This window comes from Catharus ustulatus, chromosome 15 (assembly GCF_009819885.2).
Source record: "Catharus ustulatus isolate bCatUst1 chromosome 15, bCatUst1.pri.v2, whole genome shotgun sequence".
In the NCBI taxonomy this organism is placed as follows: Eukaryota; Metazoa; Chordata; class Aves; order Passeriformes; family Turdidae; genus Catharus; species Catharus ustulatus.
In genome coordinates this window covers 7,896,718-7,910,521 of record NC_046235.1, presented here as the reverse complement: position 1 = coordinate 7,910,521, position 13,804 = coordinate 7,896,718, and positions in this window count along the sequence as shown.

The following is a 13,804-nucleotide window of genomic DNA, read 5'->3' as shown; positions in this document are numbered from 1 at the left end:
GTCTATTTTCTGCTCACACTATTGCACAGAACATTGCTATGCCTGTTCAAGCCAGGGAGAGATCCTACAGAAGAAGAAACAGCCTCCTGATACCCAGCAAGCACTGAACACCATTGGAGGCAGGACCACCTAAATTACACCCTCTCTGCAAAAGCCTCCTGCCAGTGTTTTGCAGCTTTATTTGTTTTTCACATTTCCTTCTTTTTGTCAAGGAAGAGCTTTTCCTGGGTATAGAAATCTGTGGCTCTTAGGGCATTTTTAGGCCCACTGCTGCCAGACAAGCAGTTCATTTGGAAAGCCCTTCAGAGCAAGCCAAGGCTGCAGCACACCTTTTGGTGCCTGAGGACTTGTACCAGGCTGGGGCTTAGCAGTGGAAAAAAGCTCTTCTCTTGTCTGAGATCTCCGGCACTGCTGACAGCATTTCCTGGGGTCCTGTCAAATAACAAAGAGCAATATTTTCTCTAAAAACCAATACCCGTATTAAAAGTTTCTAAGCTGCGTTTATGAAAATCTTGGAGTCATTTGATTAGAGCTTGAATTTGGTCAGCCTCCTTCCAGCTTCCTCACTTCATTTCTGTAGGATACTACTGCTGCCCTGATGAAAAACAGTTATTTAAAAAATTTTCTGGTAGCTATGGCAACCTCCATGCACTGTATTTCAATGGAAAATCTAAAATAGCATCAGAAATTTCTTAATAGGATATTTATGAAGATTTTAGTCTTTGTACATTTTAAAATTGAAATATTTTTTAAAAGGGAGGTTATAAAAATCTTGTTTATTTTGGAAACACATTTTTGTTGTAAGGGGTGCTACTTAGCTTTCTTTGTTTTGTTTTGTTTGTTTGTTTTTTGCTTGATTTGGTTTGTTTTGTTTGTTTAAATTCCTCTGGTCGATTTAACTCTTCAGAGCCTAAGACCTGGAGCATTTTCCAAGTACCAGCCCCTCCCTCCTGTCTGCGCCTGCCTCCCACTCTATTTTGCAGACCCTGTTTTTTACTGTAGGAACAGGATAATCAGTTGTGCTGGCACAAAGCTGGAGCAGTGCCAGGGATCTCAGACTTTGCCTTCCTACAGTAAATAACTCAGAGGACTCATTTAATCCTTTGCCCATTAATTGCCTGGTGTTTGTCTGCTCTGAGAGAAACAAATGGATGTGCTTGTAGTTGGGTTATTTGGTACCTCCATGGTATTTCAATGCTCTTTCTCAAAGACACAAACATTCACAGGGTACTCAGTTTGCCTAGGCACAGCACAATAGTATTTAACTGAGCATTGACGCCTTTCATCTGCTTACTCGTGACTCAGGTGGTGAAATGTTCACTCTTGGAACTGCCTCACAGTAGGTTATAATGAGGGGGTGTTTTCAAGGTATTCAAAGAGGTTTTTTGTGTTTCTTTATTCTAATATTAAAAAAAAAAAACCGACTTGAATCGATCCACATCTGAAAGGAAACAAACAAACACTCAGCACCCTCTTGCCTTCCCATTCTGTATTTTGGAGGACTGACATTGTCTCCACTCTCCTCTGGGTACAATGGATTTACAGTGTTGCACCCATCTGCCTTGTCTGTTGCTGTAATCAGATGAGGCAGTATCGGGACAGAGAAGAATATCTGCCTGTCAGGGCTCTAGAAGGGGACTTGCACTACTGCAAAGAAGAATAAATTAAATTATGTAACTGCAGTCCATGGAGAGCACCAAACCAGCTACAATTTATTTAGGGTTGGAAAGCTCTAATGGAACTTGGAAAAAGCTGCCAAAAGGGCTGAAATTTTGTATTGCAGTGAGAAGTTTCTGATACCATAAGAACCATAAGGACCAAAGTAAATAGGACTGCATGGGATCTTCAGGAATCCTCTAGTCTAGCCCATGCAATGCGATTAAAGGCATTCAGAGGATATCCTCAAGGAGATTCAGGGCTTGGGGTAAGGACTGGATCTGAGCTTGAGCAGCTCTATGTTGTAAAATTTCTTTGTCATGGTGCAACCACACATCAAAGGATATGTGGCAGGGGCAGCTGCATTCTTCTGGCATGGAGGTGAAAGTTTAGGAATGCTGAGAGCTGAGGTCGCTTAGTGCTAGTAAGGTCCTTTATAAACCAGCATGAAAGAGGCTGGAGGTACAGGGCTGCAGAGACATTATCCAGTCATATCTACCTCTCTTCCACTGATTTTATGCATAAAACTACTTGGTCAGTCTTGAGATTAAAGCTCTTTTGCCTCTTTTGGGAAGTGCCACATGCAGCGTGCAGATGCTGTCCTGTTATTCGTGTGCTGTGAGTATGGCAGGATCAGTGCAAATCTGTGAACTAAAATAGCATTAGCACCATCTACTTTGGACATTGTGCAGAGGCAGTCGGACCATGAGCCAAAGCTTGCGACTTAAGAAGAAATATTGTCTACAGTTTGCATAGAGGCAGCCAAGAAGCTGTGTTAGAAACTCTAGCACACCTAGTTATGCTTTTCTGTTTTGCTTGTTGGTTTTAAAATCAAATTGGCTTTTATTAGTAGTGAGACATATTGAACAAAATTAGGCCAAAGACGGAGAATGATTTTGTGTTAATCTGCTTCAGGAGGATTTGTGTCCTATATAAATTAACTTGAAGATGGCAATAGACTTTGGCTTGAGTTTCATTTTCCTTGGAATTTTTTCAGTCACTTTTTAAGACAAGAAGAGATAAGTAGATCTAACTTTTTTCAGCAAGTCAGTGCATTTACCTAAAAATTATAAAGGAAGGAAAAATACTGTTTGGAAAAGAACCAACAATGTTTGATTTGTTCTATAGTTTCCCACTGGAAAAAAAATTCCCCCCACTACTCAAAACATGGAAACACATTCTAACAACAGCTCACAACTGGAAGGGATTAACATGAGCTACAATTTATAAAGCTGTTTTCAAAAGCAAAGTTTGAAGAAACTATCAAAGTGTGTCCTCAGCGTTCCCTTAGTCTTGCTGCTGCTGCCAGAGTAGCTTTTGGCTGTTCATGTTACTCTGCCTGTTGCACTGATGGAGTGGTGGAGCTGCTAGGACCAGCTCTTGCAGGATATCCTACACTGAAAAAATGTGCAAATATTTCTAAGAGCATTTAAAAATCTGTCTGTTACCCATCTGGCTGCCTTTCTTCAGATATAGTGTGATGTTTCCAACATACTAATTTAATAGATTAAGAATTTAAAGCCCTGCTACTTCTATCCCTTTGTAGGGTCTCTCCAGGAGAGGTAAATCTAGTGTGCTGGTGTGTGGTAACGTTGAAATCTCTGTACATTTCTTAGTGAGTGCTTAATGTTTCACTACTCCTTCTTAGTTAACCATATGACAAGGTCTGATCTTTCCACTGTTTGGTTTTACTTTCCTTGAGTGATTTTTCCCTTAATCTTGAAGCTCACATCCACGGGGAAAAGGGAGTAAAACCCTGAGAGTTCTCAGAATTTCTGCTGAATAAAACCAGCTATATAAACTCGGTTTGAGTTCTAAGAAATCTTGTGATAAAGCCAAGTTCTCTGATGGGTACTTTTAAAATTCGGCTGAGAGTCTGAAAACGTGCATATTGACTTGAGCAAAACAGGTTTTTGAAGGGGCCCTGACAGATCTGTGTGTTGCCACCTGCCTGTGCCGCTGCAGAGCTTTCCTGTGTCCCGGTGTGTGGGGGAGCAGGCAGAGCCAGCCAGGCTGGGTGTTTTCAGGGATGTTCCCCGATTCCCTGGAATAGTAAAGAATGTGCGAGGCCCCCTTTGCCCAGGAGAGGGCAGGAGCAGCAAAGCACGATAGGATCCCGGTTTAATAAAGAATCAGTCTCCTGCTTTCAGCAGGTGAAGGGGAAGTGGTCCCAGGGGGAGAGTGGGCATCAGGTGGGACAGGTTGCGGAGGGCCTGCTGAGCTTTCTGGGGAGTGGGAAATAGAGAAGGAATCTTTGCCAGTAATTCTAACATTAGAAATTGTGAAGGAGGCGTGGCATCCTCAGGAGCCTGTATCGACATTGGTGCTGTTTAATAGTTTTGTTACGAGCACAGACAGTGGGATTGAGAGCACCCCCAGCAACTCTCTGAGCTGTATGGAGCTGTGCACAAGCTGGAGGGAAGGGATGCCATCCAGAGGTACCTTGAGAGGGTGGAGAGGGGGGTTCATGAGAACCTCATGGATTTAACAGGGCCAAGTAGAAGGTCCTGCATGTAGGTTAGAGCAATCCCAAGCATAAGTCCAGGCTGGGAGAAAGATGGATTAAGAGCTGAGATGAAAGACACGGGAGCTTAATGTGACCCAGCAATGTTTATTTAGAACCCAGAAGGCCAAATGTGTCCTGGGCTGCATCACAAGCACAGGCCAGTGGATGAGAGGGAATTCTGCCTCTTTGCTCTGTTTTTGCGACACCCCACCTGGTGTGCAGTATCCAGCTCTGAGGTCCCCATCATAAGAAGGACATGTACTAATTGGGTTCAGAGGAGGCCACAAAGATGCTCCAAGGCCTGGAGAACCTCTGCTATGGAGACAGGTTGGGAAAGATGGAGGTGTTCAACCTGGAGAAGAGAAGGCTTCAGGGAGACCTTAGATCACCTTTCAGTACCTAAAAGGGTTCCAAGTGAGTTGGAGAGGGACTTTGGACAAGGGCATAGAGTGACAGAAAAAGGGGAATGGCTTTAATCTGAAAGAGACTAGGTTTAGATTAGATGTTAGGAAGAAATTTCTCCCTCTGAGGGTGGCAAGGCCCTGGCACAGATAGCCCAGAGAAGCTATGGGTGCCCCATCCTGGGAGTATTCAAGGCCAGCTTGGATGTGGCATCCAGCAACCTGGTCTAGTGGAAAGTGTCCTTGCTCATGGCAGGGGGTTAGAACTGGATGATCTTTAAGGTCTCTCTCAACACAAACCATTCTACGTTTTCTTGATTTTACTTTAAAAGTACTAAATTTGGCAAATAATTTACAGGTGGAGCAAGGGGTAAAGTAAAAAAGGGGGTGTTCTCAAAACTGTTACTTTCATCAACTGGCACTGGGCATTTTTCCCATTCCTTTCAAGAACTCAGCAGGAAGAAAGACTCCGTGATCCCAGGCTTATATAGACAAAATAGCTCGGTGGTTGCCTTTGCTTCAGAATCACGGTTTGCACAGAAAACTGCTGAGCTGAACCTGAGGAACATTTGCTTCATCTCCTTCCCCCTTCCCCAAAGACTCCTGTTTTGCAGGAGCCTGTCAGTCCCTTTTGTGAAACTGCCTGTAGAACTCCTTGGGAAACCAAACACAACTCTGCAGAGTTATCAAAATGCATTGCTTGCTTTTTGTCAACACTGCTGATGTTGGTGCGAGCAACAGTGCAAAAACATTAATATTAGGCAAGCCAAGTCTGTGTAGTGTCCATCTCTCTCACACACACAGTTTGAACTTGGCTCAGCTACTGCTGTAGAGACAGTAGAGACTGCTGTAGTGGTGCTATTGGTCTACAATGGTGTTAGAATCAAGGGTAGAAGTCTAGGTGGCTGCTGGGCTTAATACTGAACCAGTTGTCTCCAGGGCTGAACACTGACCCAGTGCTGAGCATTCCTATGAGAACAGATCTTTGGGGCAGCACTGCATCTAAGGAAAGCTTTTATCTGACTCAGGCTGCTGGACACAGAGTGAAAGACCCTGTCACCATGGAGTGCTGTGAGGGCTGGTACGGTGTATGCCACTCTCCATACACAATGACAATATAAAAGAGAAAGAGGCAGCTCTTCAGATGCAGTGCTGGGAAAGCATATTACAGAAATAGAAACAGTTGATCTAGCACTGCCCTCCTGTGGGTAGAGCTGCCTTTCCACAATGCACAGAAGCACCAAAACTGCTTCTTCACACATGGGAGAAAAAGTAGTCTCCTCTTCTGCCATTACTGAAGAACTGCTCAAATTAGTTAATAATTTTAATGGTAAAGCTATTTGTTTTTTCATCTGGAAAGCTATGGCTGCTGTCCAAATCATCAAGGTCTTTTATCTGAATAAATGGGTAAATATTACAAATACATGATAAAAAGGTAGAGTCTCACTGAATACTTTCACAAAGAGGCTGGAAGATAACACTGAATTGCTGAAATAAAAATGCATCAGTGGATGTAAATGGAGTTCACCTGTGAGAATCAAAATCCCTTTTGATTTTTGAATGTCTAGTTGTGACCAACTGGGGCTTGCAACCCATCTCGGGCAAGGTAGAGCTATTTGTTTAAAATGCTTTACCTTTGTATAGGATTTGCTCCAATAATGACTCAGGCGGTAATTCCAGTGAATTGAATCACTACCTAAATGTCTAATGTGTGAGAAATTCAGAAAAAAGATTAGCGAAAAGCTACAAAGTGTAAGGCGATTGCAGCCCAAACTGCTCTGATCATTTTAACTTGTTAGCTGCTGCAGTCTGGTCTGAGCCTCCCTGCTGATGATGTTTTTCACTGCAGGACTCTTCTCCTGCTTTTCTTTGGATTATATTGGCAATGCCTAGTGTCCAAACTCAGAGAATGTTTCCATTCAATGTTTTTTGTATGCAGAATGTGTTAATCTGCTCTAAGCAGCTAAGCAGCTTCCATAAGCTGATAAATTGACACTTCTTTTGGTTCACAGCTACTTCAATTTTCCTGAACTCTTTGAAGGGAAATATGTACTTGGCACAGAAAGCAGAGCTCCACTACTTAAAGGAACTGAGGTACCTTCAGCTGATTAAACTCCTCTGTCAAAGAAATCCAGGCCTACTGAAACTCCAGACATACTGAAACTGTGGTGAAAATCTTGCAGATGTGATTTCCTTTCTCAAAAGGAAGTCATTTCTTCCTATCAGGTCAGGAACTGGATCAGAAAGGTGACAACTTTCTGAGAAGGTAGAAATTTAGTCTTCAAGGAGAACAACTTCTATGGAGAAGAATGGTCCCCTAAGGGTGAGCAGTCTCACCAGAGGGTATCCAAGATTGTCCATGGCTCCAATCAGACATGGGCAATACTGCTCACTGTTAAGTCAGTTCACAGCTTTCTGCCCGGCAGAACTGACCCAGCCACCAGCACCTCCAGTTGTACCTAGAGAGACGTAAAGCCTTAGAAGCTGTGAGGATGGGAATCAGTAACTGGCCAGCTCTGTCTGTTGTGGACAGAGCTCTTCATCCCTGCCTTGCAGCCCTATCAGCTAGTGCCGATTGTGGCTGTGGGAAAGATCTGCAGAAAGGCAGGGCTGCTGTATTCCACAGACTTCCCTCACTTACAGAAGCCTGAGCATTAGGCATCTAAACTTGTTCAAGCCAGGGAGAGTCTTACAGCTCTGAAATAATTAAATGTAGAGACCAAGCATTTCATGGGAGTCTGAGTAACCTGTTGGATGGTGGGCGGGGGGGGGGGTTGGAAAAACCTCATTTTCCCACAGTGCATAATGAAATAATTAGATCATAATGGGCAAAGCTGCTGATTTTAAGGAAGTTCTGTTTCCCAAGGGCAATACTAAGATGACACTTGGTATGGTATGGTATGACACTGACTGCTCTTCCCTGTGTGGTATTTTATAGTGATTTCTAAGGAGTAAGTGGCTACTTAGCAAAAGTACAGTAATTTCACAACTATAAGGCACACTGGATTATAAGGCGCGCTCCTGGGTGTCTGCAATTTTCTGAACTTTGTCCATATATAAGGCGCACTAGACTATAAGGGGCATCTTTTTTTTTTTTTGCAGCGAGGATCCATGTGCAACAAAGTAATGAATTAGTAACAGAATTGCGTGATCGCGGGGTTTACTGGCAGGTGCTCAATTTGCAAACATTTTTCACAGATTGGTGTAGCCTTTAAATGCAGCCCCAGGCGCCCTCCCCGTGCTGTGGCCCCGGCGCTCCCACCCGCCCCCGGCGCCAGCTGGCACGGCTCTTGTAGCTGGCACGGCTGGCACAGCTCACGGCTCGGCTCCCACAGCTGCCACGGCTTGTGGCTCGGCTCCTGTGGCTCGGCTTGCAGCTTGCACTTCCGGGTTGGCAAATTTCCCAACTTTGTCCATATATAAGGCGCATTGGATTATAAGGTGCACTTCCAGGTTTCGATCAAAATTTTAGTCAAAAGGGTTCACCTTATAGTTGTGAAATTACCGTATCTTTCAAAATATTTGTTATCAAATTTTGCAGCATACAGGCCTGAGAGGTTTAGTCAAAGGAAGCCTATTGCCCAGAGGAAATTGCAGCAGTCTTGAATGTATTAGCAGGGGAAAAAAGGAAAAAAAACCCAACAAAATCAAACAAAGGAAAACATAATGTGTTAAATGAGACTTTTTTGAGGTGTCTGCTTGAGTTGTTTCATTTGTTGTTAAGTAAGTGCCAACCTATGCTGAAATAATAAAAATACAAGCATTGGAATGAGATAGCAAGTGCTTGAGGAAATTTGGATGAGTAACCTGAGTGACCATAAGAACAAGGTGCCCTCGTTAACAGGCAGGAAAACTAAGAAAAATATGTAAAGTATAGGCATACGAGTTAAGCTAAATGCAGTGGGGTTTGGCTCTACTTTCTTCTGCATAGTGGCCATCAGCATGCTACAGTCCTGCACTGTGGCCTCCAGTGAGGAGGCTGCAGGGCTGGATGTGTTGGAAGGGTTGAGGTGTTCCCTTCTACATCTCAGCTGGATGAAATTAGTTTGATTTCAGTAACAAAGTTGTGCTAGCACATGCAGCTGGGTTTCTGATGCATATGCATTGGAAGGGCTTGGAGTGATTGGTCAAGGGGGGAATGGAAGGATTGACTGCTTTATGATTTATTTTTTTGGCCCACCAAGTCTGTGTCTAAGTTAGCCAGGCTTTTGGGTTCCCTCCATAGTCACCTGAGCTGCTGCTATGGGCAACTGTTTGGCCTTTCCTCATTCTTCTTCACTGAAAGCCTTTAACCAGATTTTTGAGAGGAAATGAAATCACTACCCAGAGATGATTAAGTTTTCCTACCCATCCCAAATCCCTCTGGCAGGCAACCAAAATTCTTGCAGGAGCAGAGGGAGATGCTGGTTGAAGAGTTAACTTCACACTGATACCGTTTATCACAGAGCCCCAAACAAAAAACAAACAAACAAAATGTACTTCTAATGTACAGTAGTTTCACGAATACAAGCCGCACGGATTATAAGCCGCACTTCCGGTGCCTCGACAATGTTGCTGTCTTTGTCAATAGATAAGCCGCACCCCGAATATTAGCCGCACTTTCGTTCGTCGCGAGAATCCGTGCGCAGCTTTCACAAATTGGCCAATTAGTAACAGGATCGCGGCATAGCGGGCTTTACTGGCTCGGGGCGGGGCCAGGCAGGCTCGGCCCGCTCATGGTTGCCGACGGGGCCGGGTGGCCCACCTCAGCGCCACGGCTCGGCGGGGCTGGCCGGGTGGTGCTGCCGCCGCTGCCGGGCTCGCTGGCCCCCCTCTCCCGTCAGCACCGCCCCGCTGCCGCGTTCCCTAGCCCTGCCGGCGGGCTGCCGCCGCCGCCGCCGCCCGGCTCACCGGCCGCGCCGCGTTCCCTAGCCCTGCCCGCCGCCGCCCGGCTCGCCGGCCGTGCCTCGTTCCCTAGCCCTGCCCGCCGCCGCCCGGCTCGCCGGCCGCGCCGCGTTCCCTAGCCCTGCCCGCCGCCGCCCGGCTCGCCGGCCGCACCGCGCCGCGTTCCCTAGCCCTGCCCGCCGCCGCCCGGCTCGCCGGCCACGCCGAACTGCGTTCCCTAGCCCTGCCGGCGGGCTGCCGCCGCCGCCGCCCGGCTCGCCGGCCACGCCGAACCGCGTTCCCTAGCCCTGCCGGTGGGCTGCCGCCGCCGGGCTCGCCGGCCGCCCCCTCCCGTCTGCACCGCCGCCGCGTTTCCTCGCCCTGGCCGGCACTGCAGGCCCCCGCACTGCCGGGCTCCCCCATGCTGCTGGCCCCGATTCTGCTGGGCTTCCCCCGCTGCCAGGCAGCCCCACCCGCCGGCCTTCCTGCTTCTGCCATGCTCCCCTGCACTGCTAGCCCCAGTTCTCCCGGGCTCCCCCGCCCTGCTGGCCCGGGCTCTGCCGCCCCCCTGCCCCGCCCTGCTGGCTCAGGCTCTGCCGCCCGCCCCCCACACTGCTGGCCCCACCTCTGCCAGGCTTTCCCACCTCTGCCGGGGCCGGCCGGGCTCCAGCTTGGCTTGGGGCTGCCGCAGGCTCTCACTTCCGTGTTGGCAGCTTTTAGAATTTTGTTAATGTATTAGCCGCCCTGGAATATTGGCCGCACTTCCGGGTTTCCACCAAAATTTTGGTCAAATTGGTGCGGCTTGTATTCGTGAAATTACTGTAGATCAGCCCATTGGATCCATGGCTTTGCTCCTGCCTTGGCAGAACAGGCTCACGTGCCTGGATGTGTGCTGGGAACTAATTGCATCTTTACTTCTTTTATTTTAAGCTAAGTTTAATTTTCAAAAAAGACCTGACTGGTATGTTGGGCACCTGGATTGGAACACAATGAATGATTCTTGCCAGAAACATAGAAGTCTTAGAAAAAAAGCTTGAGCTGAGGAGCAGCTCCCCAGAGAACCCTTCCCACAGCCACTGTCACAGCTGCTCACTGCCACAAGAACTGTGTGGGATTGAGGAGCTCCCATGGGCATTGGGACATGCAGTGGAGAGTGTCCTTATTAAATAGAGGGTTGGGAGGTGTCTCACTGCAGAAGGGTGGCAAGCAAGGGAACAGGGATGCCTTCTTCCCTCAATACCTTGGTTGCAAATTCTCATCACAAACAGAGGCATTTTTCATGAGGAAGGCCTGTATAATAGAGATTGGAAAAGTGGTACTAAGTGTGCTGGAATTTGCACTTGTGCCAACTCACAGTGCCCTGAATCCTGCCCTGAGTGAGGCCAAGGGTGATCAGTTCAGCCAAAGGTGTAATTTTGGTGGATTCAGCCAGAGGTGTTATCATCACTATGCTGGTGGCATTTGCCTGGCTCCCCAAGCTGTGATGGGTCACTCACCACAGCTCAAGCACCAAGCTGAAGCCACCACTCCAGTGCTGTCAGGTGTCCTGGGACAAGCTGGATGATGCTGAGCCCCTGTGTGGGGACACTGGCAGGAGGCTGGTTTAATTATGCTCCAAAATGTATCTGGGCAAGCTGCCTGAAACAAAGTGGGGGCTAGAAAGCTACCTTGAAAAGCAATTGTTGGAGGTGCAGCCAGCTGTTGCACATTTCTTAAATGAGAAACATCTTTTTTGCTGGGATAATCTATCATGCTTGAAACATTCTGAAAGGCTGTATCTTTCCCCTAACTATCTTTACCATTTTAATTTGAAAGCTTTTAAAATTTTTCACCCAAGTGAATGATAAGTAGTAAGAGGGTAAACAGCTATGAGCTCTCCATTAGTTCAAACAATGCAAAGGGACTCTGCTCTGTTTACAGAAAATTAATGAACTTTAAAAAGATGAACTGCATGTCATTCTAGTGATCATAAGTTGTTTTTCATGCAAGAAGGTTTGCAGCTTTATACATTAAATTCTGGGATGAAAGAAACATCTGCAATATTAATAATTGCAATAGATGATTGTATGTTGAGGGAATAGAAATAATATTAATTTTCTTTAATGAAGACTAATGAAATTGTTCTGATCTTTCCATTACAATTTCAACAAGTTTTTCTAATCAAGAAGATCCTGCTTTTTGAAAGCTAATTTTTCATTTTTAACTCCTGAAATGTCAGTGGAACACTAAAATGTAAAGGCAATATTGTAGGATGTCAGTACATTTCCAGTTCTAATGAGAAATTGATGCATTTCAGGGATTTTGTTTTGCTTTTGATTAAAAGAAAAAACCTCAGTCTATTACAGAAAAGTATGTTTTTGTCACAGTCCTTTATCTGTAGACTGACATGGCACTCTTCACTGGGCTTATCAACGGCTGGATGGACAAAGTGCCTTTTCCCTAAACTTGGCTAAGGCAGTATACCATGTACTTCAAGTTAAAGGACACAATCTTGAGGGGTAGGGAGAGGGATAGAGGTCCTTACTGTAACCAACTCCTCTGGGAGCACCACAGTCAGCACAGATAGATCATCTTTGAAAAGTACTCCCAGCTCATTAAGCCTGGTTACAGATACTGGATAACAAGTAGAACCTGACTTTTTGGGGGTGTTCATGTTCAGAATCCCAGAGGAGCACGGCTATAGGAGCTCACTTGTCTTTGGGATGAAACAACTCTGCCCTTTTTTTTGCCATGGACAGCTATGCTCCTAGAATCCCTGTGGGATTGCCTGGGGGTACTTGCTGCTGCTGAGTCTCTCTGTCTAGGTGGACCTGGACCTGCCCCACATCCCCTCTGTCAGCTGCTGGCTATCAGCACTAATTTGAGAAGGAAAAAATTGGGATGGTTGCACAGGATTTTCTTGTCTAAATTTCTGTCACATATATCTTGTACTGTACAGGTGCTGCTACATAAATCTGCTGTTTAACACTTTTCATAGCATTAATACAGTTGTGGAGCCTTCAATATTTTTCACACCTGACAGTTCCTTAGAATGCACCAATTATTTTCCTACCTGTGTTCAGAGTTTTGTTGTAATTTTAAAAAAAGAAAAGGGAATGTAAGGATTTATTTTACTTTTCATTTAAACAGAAGAACTGAATTTGTTTATAATCTTTATATAAGCACAAACCTGGTAACTTCCAAAGCTAATGATGAAATCTGAACAGGTGAACTGCCATTTTCAGACCAGTGGGTGTGAAGAAGAAACAGAATATGAAAGTCATATTGAAAATCACTACTGATTAGTGTGATGTTAGTGCCATTTCAAGCAGTATTTATACATCAAAGCACATGTAAAAACTCACAGATACAGAAAGTATTTATCTCCTCTTATGTTTCATTTCTATGCACTAGGAAAAAATTTCATGGTATCATGCATCTTGGGATGAGAAAGAACTGGCTTCTCCCCTTCCGCTTTTCTTTCCTTCTTCAGCAATTCATATTTGTTTTGTCAGCTGCCTTGTGCCCCAGGTGTTCACAGTTAGACACCATGTCTCCTCCACCTTAATGCTGGAATGATCTCCTGAAGTTTCCAGGTTGCTGAGACCTTCATGGCCCCTTCTGCTGACTCGGGTGTTTCTGGAACAGCACTGTGGCACCCAGTGAAGGCAGATTCTTGACAGATGCAGGAGATTTGATGTTGTACTCTGTTTTCATTAAAAAGCAAAAAGGACAAAAGGACTTTTGTGTCCATGTACTCTGAGCTATCTATCTCTCAGCAGTGTCACCCACACATTTACTTGATTTGTCCCTTTCCGTTACACATATCAAACACCAAGATTGCAATTACAGTAAGTATGGACTTTTCTGTCTAACTGAAATTAACACACACAGTTAGTGCATTAGCTCAGGAGCTGAACCTTGGGACCTTCCAGCAATTACTTATCTACTTGCTGTGTCAGGTCCTGATTAGTGCAATGGTTTTGAAAGCAAAACTGGTGAGAGACTCCAAAACAGAAATACAAGAAAAAAGAGAAAAAATAAAATGCATGCAATAGTACAAAAGAAAAACCACTGACAGAGTCAGAATGCAACCTGACACCCTGCTAGTTAGTGTGGTGGTAGCAGTCCAGTTAAATGGTGGCTGCAGTCCCCCTGGAGTGACAGATGTGGTTCAGTTGAAGCAGTGGTTCTGTAGAAGGGTGCAATTTTCCTTTGAAGGTCCAGCGATGATGCAGAAAGGTCTGGTTTTCCTCTGGAATCCAGTGGAAAAAGGCTGCTTTGATGTTCCAAATCTCAGTTTTTATCCAGGTAGGAAATGTTTGGCTCCTCCCCTGGGTGGGGCATTTCCCAATGGGATGATGTAATTTTATCAGTCGTACAGTGGGCTCAATGGGCC